The sequence below is a fragment of the Arvicanthis niloticus genome, chromosome X, assembly GCF_011762505.2.
Source record: "Arvicanthis niloticus isolate mArvNil1 chromosome X, mArvNil1.pat.X, whole genome shotgun sequence".
Taxonomy (NCBI): Eukaryota; Metazoa; Chordata; class Mammalia; order Rodentia; family Muridae; genus Arvicanthis; species Arvicanthis niloticus.
This window is the reverse complement of record NC_047679.1, coordinates 87,013,495-87,027,401: the sequence shown is the minus strand read 5'-3', so window position 1 is coordinate 87,027,401 and position 13,907 is coordinate 87,013,495.

Sequence of the window (13,907 nt, the reverse complement as noted above, 5' to 3'; positions counted from 1 at the left end):
TACTGTATTATAGTTTTGAAGGATATGTTAGTTTAGATGAGGTGAGAATCACTGAAAACAGGGCCCGTAAGTAAGTCTTTCCCACCCCTTAAATTCTCTAATTCCTGAAACATTTTCATGAAAGGAAAAAGGACTCAAGTATGTACGACTGTGAAGAACTACTCATCTATTCACTGAAGACGGTTATCTAGAAGGGACTTTAAATTTCCAAGAAAATCTAAATTTCAAAGAGTGAAAATGCAGCCCAGACACAATAAACAGAAATGTATCAAAATATATGACAATTAATACAGCGATCTTATATTTCAGTTCAAAGAACTTTCAATATATACTTACATAATAAAATAAGCTATACACCTGTGACTATAAAACAATTTGTTTGGTTTTTATAGGTATCTTACATACTATAAATCAAACTCATTATTATAGGGTTTACCTTTCTAATGTAAATTAAACCCCTTCCCTGAAGTAGCCTATGGTTTTGTAAGGGAAAGACAAATAAACAGACAATTTATAAAGTAGTAAAGTAGAATGGCTACAAGCTGCTACGGAGTATGTAAAATGGAGTCATAATATTAAAGGGGGGTTAATAGAAGATAGGTCTGTTCATATTCTGTCTAAACTCCACCTCCACAGTTACCTGGCAACTGCCAGGTAGGCCTGGTCCACTATAAAAGGGGCTGCTTGCCCCCTCCTTACTCTCTTACTCTCTCTTACTCTTACCTTCTTGCCTCTCTGTCCTCTCCCCCTTCTCTTCCTCTCTCTCCACATGGTCATGGGTGGCATCTACTTCTCTACTCCTCTGCTTCTCTACTTCTCTCTCTCTCTCTCTCTCTCTCTCTCTCTCTCTCTCTCTCTCTCTCTCTCTCTGCCTCCACTACCCTCCCAGCTCCCCTCTCCATGCCCTCAATAAACTCTATTCTATACCGGTGTGTGACTGGTCCCTCATGGGAAGAGATGCCTCTACATGGGCCTGCTGAGACATCCCCTTCCCCATACCTCTTCACACACCCACAGAACATACTCTCTTTATCTCTTTATCTTTTTACAAGCACTTCAAGGTCTAAAAGAATAGAAGTTACCTAGGGGAAGAAGACACTTGTGAAAGATGGGATGGTAGCTCAGAAGCCAAAGAAAATATAACTTGAATGAAGTGATGATATTCTAAGCACACAAACTGAATCTGTAGTGGACTGAAAGGAAGGTGATGAAGCTGTCACAGGATAAGTCATAAAAGTCCCACGTGACATTTCAAGGACCATGAATGCATGAGTTTCAGAATCTTTAAATGATTATGAATGTGGATTTGGCATAATGACATTTGCATGGTAAAATAAATATTCAAATAGATATGGAAAGGACAGAACCAAATGGGATGGGGAGTGAAGCAAGGGGAAGATTCCAAAACAACTTAGGTAAGTAGGAAGTACTGAAGAGGGCAATTATACAAAAGGGATTTAAGATGTAAGTAGAACTTGGAACAAAATAAGTGAAGGAAATCAGATTTCTGTTTGTACACAAGTGATGGCAGTGCCACTAAGTTCTTCAAAGGGGAATGCAGAAAGAAAAGCCAACTTATAAGGTGGCATGAGAATTAGGAAATAGAGAAGAATGGTGAGATCAGCTTTGGACTTAAGCTTTGGAACAACTAGCCAGAATTGCTGAGCGGAAAAATGATGTTCCAGTGATTCTCAGAAAAGGTGAAGGCTGATAAGACAGCTGTGGATACAAGCAGCCACACTGAAATTATAACAACAGATAAATTAATCGAGGAAGAGACTGCACAATGAATTTGAGAGCTGAGTTGTGGACCAAATCTTGGAGAACATCAATATTTAAGTAGTAGTGGAAAAAAAGTAGCCATAGGAAAAAAAAGACAGAATGGCCAGCCAGGGGTAGAAAGGTAAAGAAAAACAGGAGAGTGAAGCCCCATACAGCTAAGTGTATGTTTCCTATTACAGCTCTACAAAATGACCACAAGTATTGTGGCTGAAAATGACACAAACTTATTACCTTATACTTCTGAAGATTAGGAATCTAAAGTTTATCTCATCAAGCTAAACTTAAGGTCTCAAGATGGCTGATTCCTTCGGGAGGTGCATGTCTTTATGCTTCTCAGTGTCTAGAGATCCTCTGCATTTCTTGCTGCATGGATTCTTCATCCATCTTAAAACCAGGAGCAGTGTCCAAATTTTACTATCACTATATTTGTGATAACATTTTCTTCCATATATACTTTGTTGCCTCTTTCTCAGAATGACCCTTGTTAGTACATTAAGTCTTCACAAATAAGCCAAGATAACCTTTCAGTCTCAAGATCTTTAATCATATGTGAAAAGTCTATTACTTCATATAAAATAATGTATTCAAAAATTCTAGTGGTGTGAATACAGGCATCTTTGAAGGGTGTTATTTTGTTTACTGCACTGAGGAAGTAGAGACTTTCAAAGGGGAGGAGACTCAACAGAGTCCAGTACAGAAGAAGTCAAAGAAAATCAGGACCAAAGTGGCCTTTGGAATTAGCAAATATATTAAAAAGAAAAAGTGGTCTCAGCAAGAATTGGTAGAACTAGAACTACAAAATAGTAAATTAAAAAGCTAATATAGTGTGTGTAATGGGAGTTTTATCTCTCACCACTAATGAACCAATATAGAACAGAGAAAGAACAAAATGAATCCTGTGATGCCTAATTGGAATTAAAGGATTGATACAAAGCCATTGTTTTTAATATAGGTACATATTGGCATAGGGAACATGATTTAGAAATACAGAGATATATGTACATTAATGTTTATACACTTCGACCTAGCTGAATGCAAACCCATGCATATGTACACAGAGAAATATACACAATATATTTTGTAGCTCATTGTACCAAGATATATTACAAACAAAAAGAACAATATGTGTCTTAACTTCCAAACCTGATGTAACTACAGAAATCGGAAAATTAAAACAGGACCACTGAGGTGGGAAATAAAGAGGGAAATTACAAAGTACTCGTGATCTGTTTGGTCAGAAAAATGGGAAAAATGGAGAGGGTCTCTAATTAGGAAAGGAGATAAAATTTAAAAAAAAAACATGTGGTAGGGTAGATTAACAATAAGAATTATTAAAAAGTCATAAGAGATCATACTATTAACTATCTACCAAAAGATAACTATAAGTTGTTGTATAAATATATACATGTAGTCTAAATAAAAAGATCCTGTCTAGGCCGATATTGCTCCATTCAAGAGCAGAAGATCATCTCACAAACACCTTAATACCGGGTATGAGAAGCACTTTTCTTAGTTCTTAGCCAGGGTAGTCTAAGAGACTTCCAAAAGGCTAGGCTAATGCTACTGTCCTCAGTTGTTCCTTGGAGGTAGAAAGTTAAGTCTCTATTGCTGAAGAAACTATGTGCTTTTGACACAAGGTCCTGAGGAACCCCGAGCTGGAATGGGCCTGAAAGCCTCCTCCCTGAGGACTAGCTTTCATGGTACCAGAAGTTACGATTCAGGCTCCTAAAGAGGGGAAGCAACCATCATTCCTACCCAGCTATGATGCCTAGGAACCACAAAGACCAGCATGGCACATAACCATAAGAGTCCAGTAGTGGCATGCATACCTTGGCAGTAACCAGCATCCTTCTAATTGGATTTAAGACCTGCTCAACTAGAGGGAAATCACGCCTGGTACTGGAAACCTAGCCAACTACCCAAATCAAGTAAAGTATGGGTATTGGAGGATAGCCTGTGGCCATCACTTTACTAAGCCAGAATAATCCCTAACTACATTCTAAATATCTGTCCTCATACACACAGATAAGTGGAGTGCTTGCCCTTCAACAAGGAAACTTTCCAGAGACCATTACAGAAACCCACACCAATTGAAATGCAGAGTCGTGGGGCCCAGTTCTTACTGACACATTTACTACAATACAAGTCTCTTACTTAAAGCTCAGAGATTACTGAAAAGAAGGGGCTAGGAGAATTATAAGAGCAATGTAACAAGAAGTTTGCTGTGAGATTTCATCTTCAAGGAATATCAGAAGATCCACCCATAAAGTCTCACCAATATGGCTGCCAATATGAACAAGGACAACACCAGTACCTCCTGCCAATATGGATGGGGGAAATTTTCATAAGACCTCAATCCTAGATTAAAATTACAGCCAATAAAGGAGTTCTGAGAGCTGAAGAAATAGTCCTCCCCAGGAAAGAAGAACACATCAATTGGTTATATAGTACCAAATGGTCAGCCCTGAAAACATGTATGTATATGCAAGTAACATTATACAGACTGAACAGATTGTACTTATGTATTTAGGAAAATGTGTGTGTGTGTGTGTGTCTGTGTGTGTGTGTGTAACAACAATTAAAGAACGAAAAATACGCTGTGGTGGTTTGAATGAGAATGGCTCACATAGAGAATGTGACAGCCAAGTCCCACAGTGTTTTGATGTGTGGGGGAGAGGAGGATGACACCCAGAGGGGGAGCTTCAGAGAAGGGGAAGGTAAAATGGGGGGAGGCCTTGCCTGAAGGGTACTGGGAGGAGAGGCAGGGCTGATATGGGGTTGTAAAGGGAATAAATAAATAAATTTAATAAAAAGAAAGAGAAAGAAAGAAAAGCCCCCTTCTCCTCAGAGAAGGGGAGGGGGCAATGGGGGGGACTTGGAAAGGTGGGATTGGAAAGCAAGGAGGGAAGGAGGCTGTGATCCAGATGTAAAATTAACTTTAAAAGAATGGCTCCCATAAACTCATAGATTTGAATGCTTAGTCATCAGGGAATGGCAGAACTTAGAGGGATTAGGAAGTGTGGCCCTGTTGGGGTAGATGTGGACTTGTTGGAGGAAGTGTGTCATTGTGAAAGCAGGCTCTGAGGTTACAGAAACCCAAACCAGGTCCAGTGGCTCTTTCTTCCCGCTGCCTTTCCATCCTGATGTAGAACTCTCAACTACCATTTCTGCTGGCATGCCACCACGCTCCCTGCCATGAAGATAATGGACTAAACCTCTGAAACTGTAAGCAAGCCCCCAATTAAATGCTTTCTTTTTATAAGAGTTGCCGTAGTCATGGTGCCTTTTCACAGCAATAGAACACTGCCTAAGACAGAAGCCATAAATTTGAAAGAAAGCAGGCTGGTACATGAGAGGCTTTTTAGAGAGGAAAGGGAAGGGGCAATAAAAATGGAATTATAATCTCAAAAAAAAAAGAAAACTAAATAAGCATCTAAATATTAACCTGTAAAGGCCACTCACCACTAAAAAGAACAGTTCTTAGAGAAATGACTGTCTCTGGGCCTGGGTTTCCACCATAATAACTAAATCAGAACAACGCTGAATGATCTTACACACACACACACACACACACACACACACACACACACACACACACACATATATATGTAACAATTAAAGAATGAAAGATCATGAGTTTGAGAAGAAGTGGGAGGGGCACTGGAGGAATTGAAGGAGTGGGGGGGGTGGAAATGATGTAACTATAGTATACATACATAAAGATCTCAAAAATAAATAAAATTAAAAAATAATACTTTAATCAGGGAATAATCACCAGTGACTGCTAAAACTATCAGATGAAAGTCTGGAGAAAAATGAGATAGTTGTATTGTTTCAAAATATCTTAAACAACTGGTCAAACTCAATATGGCCATTAAAAGAACAAAAACTTATCACATGCCTACCAAGGGCACAGGACGTCTATGGTGCATAAAGTCAATATAATAATGAATTCTGAGGGGAATTCCTATAGACACATAATGCATACTGGGGGTGCATACTGTTCTACAAAACAGCTGACCCATGCTCTTCTAAGGTGCCAATGTTATAAAACACATCCAGATTAAATGACACATGAAAATTGTCCCTAAAAAATTCCCTTTTTCAGGGAGATTATTGGGACAACAAATGTAGTAAAAATCTGAATTAGACCTGCCCATTAGTTGATCCTTGTTAATTTCATGATTCTGAGTAACTATACCTGGGTCATTTAAGAGCGTGCCACTTGTCTACAGATACATGTCGATGACAGGATTCAAGAATAAACGGTATTGTTTCAGCAATGCACCATCAGATCAGAACAAAAGGTGTGTATGAGAGTATGGGTAGGTGTCTACACTTGTATAGAGAGAGGGAGAGAGGAGGAGCAAGGAGGAGTAGAGAAAATATATGGTAAATACGGAACAAATGTACATTTGAGGAATCCAGGCAACAGTAAATAATCTTTTTCCTACTACCTTCGGTGGCAACTTTCCCATAAATCTGAAATTATATCAAATAATTAGCTAAAGGAAACTACTATGAAGGTAAGAAGTGGAGAGAGCAACTTAACTTCAACCAGTCTGATTTTTTCTTTCTGACATCATCCATCAAGTTTGACTGAAGGGGACACCTGGTTTTGTAAGGCTGAGAAGGATTCTTGCCTGTTTATGGTCTCCAGAAAAGCACCAAACGGCAACAGTGTAACAGTGAAGGGGAGGTCAGACAACGTTGGCATCAGGAACATTGATAGGACACAGCCTTGGATGAGAGAATAAACACATTCTGCTCATGAAAACATGAAAGTAGGTAGAGGGTTCATAGGAGAGCTTTCCCTCCCACTAGAGCAGTGGTTCTCAACCTGTGGATGTCCACCCTTTTCCGGTCAAACAATGCTCTCACGGGGGGGGGGGTCTCATATCAGATATCCTGCATATCAGATATTTGCATTATGATTCCTAACATTGACAAAATTACAACTATGAAATAGCTATGAAAATAATTTTATGGCTGGGGGTCGCCACAACATGAGGAACTGTATTAAAGGGTCACAACACTAGGAAGGTTGAGAACTGCACTAGAGTATTTATGGAGTCTTAGCAAAGTCATCCAAGAAGTATTAAGAGAGTGGCAGTAAAGTACCCTTTTTGGAATGTGGTATATAATCAAAATAGCTGTTCTAAGGAATGGAAGAGAAAAACAAAAAGGAGATGCTGACTTATCTAGTATGTGGCATAACAGATGTGGTTCAAGAGAGTTAAACTCTAATTATAAAAAACTGACTTGAAGCCTAGCATGATGGAGCCACAAGAGGTAGGTGGATATCTGTGAGTTTGAGGCCAGCCTGGTGTACCTGAGTTCAGGACAGCCAGGGCTTTTACACACAGAGAAACCCTATCTCGAAAAACAACAAACAAACCTGACTTGCAGCTAGATATATTACCAACAACAATTAGCATGTGGAGGCAGGAGAATTTGGAGTTCAAGGCCAGCCTGAGCCACAATGGCATGTTTGCAAAAGAGCAAACACACTTCTTGACTCACCATATAAAATGGTTTTACCTCTTACTCCATGAAGTTTGTGCTTCAATGTTCATGTAAGTAAACCACAAGATTTCCAGTCCCTTTACCTGTTTGTCTCCCATGATCTTTATCTTAGTTCCAACCCACCCATCTATGTCCATTCTACTTCCTTCCAACTTCAACTCTGGACCTTGTCATCATAAAAAATTATGCCTCTTCTGCCACTTTTATTGAAATATCCAATCCTCTACCACACACCATCACTGACAATATACATTCCTTCACACACGCTGTTTACTGCTATTCTAAACATTCCGCAGCCTGTCTCCTGACTTCACTCCTTAGCCAGAACTGAATGTATGTTTCATCCTTACAAATACATTCAGCTCTCTAGGCCATTCATTCAGTCCTCAGTCTCCTGACAAAAGCCTAACCCTAAATGCACCCTGGCCTTCACTTTCTTGGAGTCTGACCCAAGCTACTGAAGAGTGCAGGAGAATATCACACAACAGAGCTGACTGCTCTCACTTCAGAGTTATGAACTTAAACTTCACACAGTAACTCAGTCCCTCTCCTGTTCTTGGAATCACATCCTATTAATCTCAAAGAATCTGTTCATTTATGATTTCCCCCTTTTTCTTTTGTGATATCAATTTTTCCCTCTCCCTTGGACCATTTCCGTCAGATTTCATTTAGGCCTCAATATTCCTTAACTAGTAAATATTCTCCCTTGACCATATTTTCAATTCCAACTTTTCATGTACTCCACTTTCGCATCAATTTCTCATATTTGGAGCTGTCTCCATATGTTATCTCGACTTCTTGACTTTAGATTCAACCCTCTCTTCATTGTAATCAGACCTCCCCACCAAAATAGGGGTCGTCATCAGTAACCTACAAGTTACCAAATCTAATGGGTCCTTACATGCCCTCATCTCCTTTGTCTTGTCAATACTCTTCAGCATTGTTGAACACTCCTTCCATTTTGAAATGCACATGACTCTTGCCTTTCTAGAAACCATAATTGCACGGTTCTTTTCTTAAATACTCAGCTCTTCCTCCTTCTCCTTTGAAGTCTGGTCTTCCTTTACCCTTTTTCAAAAGTACTGATATTCTGAAGCAATCTTTCCCATACCCTAGTCTCTTTTCACTGTATTTCACTGGAATTTATCCAGTATTATGGAGCACAACATCTTTTATTTTTGCAGCAGTCCAAAAAGATACCTCACATCCATTAGTGGTCACTCTGCCCCTACTGGTCTTCAGATGTGACTCTTTAACCAGTTGCATCTCAAAACTCTTACTTTTCAAACACAGTCAATTCCCTTATGCACTTCTTATTTTTGGTGTGATACCTAAGAAGCCACTGCCTAGTCCAAACTCTTAAAAATGTATATACTTGTGTTTTCTCCCCCCCCCCCAAATTATAGACTGTTTTTTAAATTTGTGGTTTTGATCCATTTCAGACTAATTTTTGTTGGTGTTGTTAAGTAATGGTCTAATTTTGATTCTTTTGCATGAATATGTCTAGCCATACATCATTTGTTGAATGGGCTAGTTTTAGTCAGATGGTGACACATACTTCTTCTAGGCCCAGATACTTGAAAGGCTGAGGCAGAAGGATTACTTTCACTCAGATGTTCCAGGCAAGGTTAAGAGCATCAGTTGATCTTCCAAAGGACCCAGAGTCAATTCCCCTCATCTACACGATGGCTCACAATGGCTTCTATCTCCAGTCCCAAAGGATCTGACATCTTCTCCTGGCCTCCACAGATACTAGGCGCACAAGTAGTACAGGCATACATGTAGGTAAAACATCCATACTCATAAAACAGAAATACAAACGCCAAACAAAAATCCCACTCGCAACCAGTTCCTCTCACTACTTTTCTGCTGCTCAGTACCTGAGGACTTTGTTCAAAAATCATGATTTTCCTTCATTCTAGGCCTCAACCTAGTGGTATGACCATTCTGTAAATATGGTATGAATATTCTTGGCAATGGAGGGTTAAAAAGTAGCAAAGTATATACCATCTCTTTAAGCTTCCACCTCTAAATGACACCTTTGCTAAAATTTCAGCTCTCAAACCATGTGGCAAAACCAGCTTCTGGGATTGGGAGTAGGTGTAGAGATACCTGTAGGAAGAGGCCTTGAACACAAGTTGGGTTCTCCAAACCTCCCATGAAACTCTTAAATGAAATGACCCCACACACACACTTTTGTCCCCACAATCTTAGCTGTTCTTGTGCTTCTGTCTAGATTGTACAGGGCTACTTAACCCTGGTTCTATTGCTCTTTTGGACAGATGACTCTTTATTATGGGATGATTCTGTATTGTGGGGTACTATTCTATATACTGTAGGATATTTTTCAGTATCCTTGGCCTCATACCTACACCAATTACATACAGTAATCATTTTTGCACAATTGCATACACAGACATATATACTCATAATCCAAATTACGATGAATAGAATATCCCCAGATATTACCAATTGTTCCTGGCAGGCCAGTGCAGAAGCAACTCTGGTTAAAAATTAGTGCCTTTTCTGTAGGTAATAGTTGTCATCCAGGTATTTTTTATCAGTAAAGTCTTAACGATGATTGACAATTTCATGAAACCCTGTGTTCATATAGCTGTGTTTCATTTTCTTTTCACTTACTATGATGGTCTTTCAAGGGAAAAATTTCTTTTTTAAAAAGATTTATTTATTTATTCTATGTAGCACACCATCACTGTCTTCAGACACACCAGAAGAGGGCATCAGATCCCATTACAGATGGTTGTGAGCCACCATGTGGTTGCTGAGAATTGAACTCAGGACCTCTGGAAGAGCAGTCAGTGCTCTTAACCGCTGAGCCATCTCTCCAGCCCTCAAGGGAAAATTTCAATTGAGAGATTTTTTTTTTGTCTTGTTTGATGTGAATTCAATTATATTGTTTATATTTTTAATTTCTTCCTCTACCTTTTCTCTGCTTTACATATGATCTCTATTTGTTAAACAGTGAAAATCTTGGATTAAATCTCTAATTTCCATGGGCTTAATTTATGTAAATCAGCTGTGATTACCCTGTTGCTGGTGATCAATTTAGGAACACAGGCATAAAGCAATCAGAATTGCTAATCCTGTGATAATAGTTATTCATAAGTTCGAGGTAAGTAATAACCAGTAGGGACCCTAGAGAGACTGAAATAAAGGATTTTTACTTTAATCTTGAAAGAGAGGCATGTAATGGGAACAAGCATGCATATAGTAATTGCTCCAAGCTGAACATGGTGGTGCACACCTTAAATCCCAGCACTTGGGAAGCAGAAGCAAGTGAATCTCTGTGAATTCAAGGCCAGCCTGGTCTACATAGTGAGTTCCAGGAGAGTAAGAACTACCTAAAAAAGCAAAACAACAAAAAATTGCTACAAACAGCTTTCTTGTGAACAAGAAAAACAAGGCTAGGATGACTGGAATACTTTAGACAGAAATAAGAAAGACCAAAAATCTTGTGTGGTTCTTCAGATTATCTAGCTGCTGAATTAACAAATCCTGTTGCACACACTATGTTTGGATGTCCATTATGTTAGATGATACGTTATTATTACTATTATCATCATCACCATTTCTGTTGTTTAAAATATTTTTCTCATTCATGAACTTCATTATAAAAAGTTGTAAATAAAAACACACACTGAAATTGACTAGACGCATAAATCTGCAGATCTCAATGAACATCTAGAATGAACAGTTAGAATGGCCCCTTGGGATATAAACTGTGTAGCTTCATATTTGATTTTACACTTACACTATGGAATATATTTTTTTTAAGCCGTTATCCATCACCAATCCTGAAAACCCCATGACAGGATTAGGACAAGAAAAACAATTAGCTTTCTACCATCTTTCACATGTAGAATCTAGCCATATATATAAGTAAAACTGTACACTTGGGTACCGTCTAGCATATAGAAAAGAGAACAAGAAAGGCTAAATATTAGGGGGTAAGGAAGGAGTGGCTGCTGATAATGGGTGTGAGTTCTGAAAGGGGACATGCTTTACTATCTAAAGTTGATGTGGCAAGATTTTCTGTTTCCTTGGCACTCTGATAGCAAACTTCCTACATTTAACCTTTAATTTCACCCTTCTGTTTTTCTTTCATTTTTTGAGACAGAGGTTCAAGTAGCCTCAGCTAGCCGTGAACTGACTATCTAGTCAAAGATAACTACATACCCCTCCTGCTTCTACCTCCCATGCCTAGAAATTTTTATTCTTGCATAAAGAAATTAAATCGATCTTTCATGAATTCAAACGTATGTATTCAGGGTTCATGATCTTTCAACTGGGAAGTTGAATAAAATTACTTTCTTAGTCCTAACTCCAAGTTGTGCCCCGAAGGTCATTGTCCCTGATCAATAGCACTCTTTGCTGAATCAGGAAGAAAATGGATATCGATCTGAATTTTTTTTGTTTTTGCTTGTTTGTTTTTTGGTTTTTTTGAAACAGGGTTTCTCTGTGTAGCTCTGGCTGTCCTGGAACTCACTCTGTAGACTAGGCTGGCCTTGAACTCAGAAATCCGCCTGCCTCTGCCTCCCAAGTTCTGGGATTAAAGGCGTGTGCCACCACTGCCCGGCTCCATCTGAATTTTTAAATTATCGTGTGTATGTGGGCTTGTGTGCACCACAGCATTCATGTGGAGGTGAGAGGACAAATCTGTGTAGTCATTTCTCTTTACCCACCTTTCTTCAGATTCTAGATCTCAAACTCAAATCATCAGGCTTTTGAGGGAAGGGCTTTTACCCACTGAATAACCTCAGCAGCCTGGAACATTCTTTGTAAACAAATGATTACTGTGTACTAGGTACTCAGCGTTAAAGCACAATATCACTTAAAAAAACCAACTCTGTACTTACTGCAATAGGTGAAAAAACTGAGGACTGGGGGGGGGGGTAAATACTTAACCTCATCAACTAGTAAGTGGCATACGTAGGATTCCAACCCTAAGAATTTAGTTGCAAGTTAGTACTCTTAACTAGGGTACATTATCCTATTTTCCATTTCCTTTATTCAAGGTGCTAGAAATCAGCTTCTGAGTTTTCTTTATTCTCGGAGACTCAGGCATCTCTAGCTACTCCACGCTGGAACTCTCCCACAAACAAGTATGTTCTCCTTTCTGGCTTGACTTCTAGGATCACTCAGATTCCAGTTCTCCTGCCACCCAGCCATAATCATCCTCTCTTTTGGGGAGGAGGACCATCTGTCAGTTTTTTTTCTGGCCAATTTAGCATACTCTACGTTCACCAGTGATGTTTACTGATTTTTTTCCAGCATCTTTAAAATAGTAATACACACCACACACACACACACACACACACACACACACACACACACACACACACACTCTTAAAGGATTTTTAAATCACAGGGTGTTTCTAGATGGGTTCTCCGAGGTATCTCTCAAACTCTCCCTCTAGTGGCTTCCCACATAAATTGTATCTGAGTGTGTCTTTCTAAGTTTCAGAAAAGCTTTTGACAAGGTCCTGTGAAGGATACTTTGGGATAAGTTAAGGAACTTTCTTGCTGTGTGCCTGGAAGACTCCTCTAACAGTTCTTTCAATGCACTCTTCAAATTCATGCTGAGTACGCCAATGGAATACAGGACAAAAACTACATGAGCATCTCAGCAGACTCAGAAAAGGCACTGGGAAAAATTCAATACCCTTTTTCTTGATGAAAAGCTCTTGGCAAACTATAAATAGAACAGAACTTTTTCACCATGATTAAGGGCATCTCTGAAAGTCTCACAGCTACTATCATCAATAGTGAAGACTGAAAACTTTGCTTCAAGAACACAAACAAGACGTTTATATCCAACACTGTACTGGAGGTTTCAATCAGGGCAGTTAGGCAAGATGAAATAAAAATAATTCAAATTGGAAAATGATAGTTAAATTATCAGTTTACAAGTGCTATGATCACCGGGCAGTGATGGCGCACGCCTTTAATCCCAGCACTTGGGAGGCAGAGGCAGGCAGATTTCTGAGTTCAAGGCCAGCCTGGTCTACAGAGTGAGTTCCAGGGCAGCCAAGGCTACACAGAGAAACCCTGTCTCGAAAAACCAAAAAACAAGTGCTATGATCTTGAGAAAGAGATACATATATATGTACATATACATATACATATATAGATATACCCCAAGGAGTCCACAAAAAGGACTATGAAGATTAACAGGTCAGCAAACCTACAGAGTAGAAAGTCAAGTACCTGAAACTAACCAGATTCACTAGGTCTCTTCCCAAGAACAAACAAGCCAAGGTGCTATTGAGTCACTCCAGCATACCCATAACTGTATTTTAAAAAAAAAAAAATCCAAGATATAATTGAGAAAGCATCTATGAAGGGGATTTTTTTTTTTTTTTTTTGGTTTTTCGAGACAGGGTTTCTCTGTGTAGCCCTGGCTGTCCTGGAACTCACTCTGTGGACCAGGCTGGCCTTGAACTCAGAAATCCACCTGCCTCTGCCTCCCAAGTGCTGGGATTAAAGGTGTGTGCTACCACTGCCCAGCTATGAGGGGGATTTAAATGGGAAGATGGAAAGGAAGGAAATGTAAAAGGAAAAGAAGTAAAATAAATAAC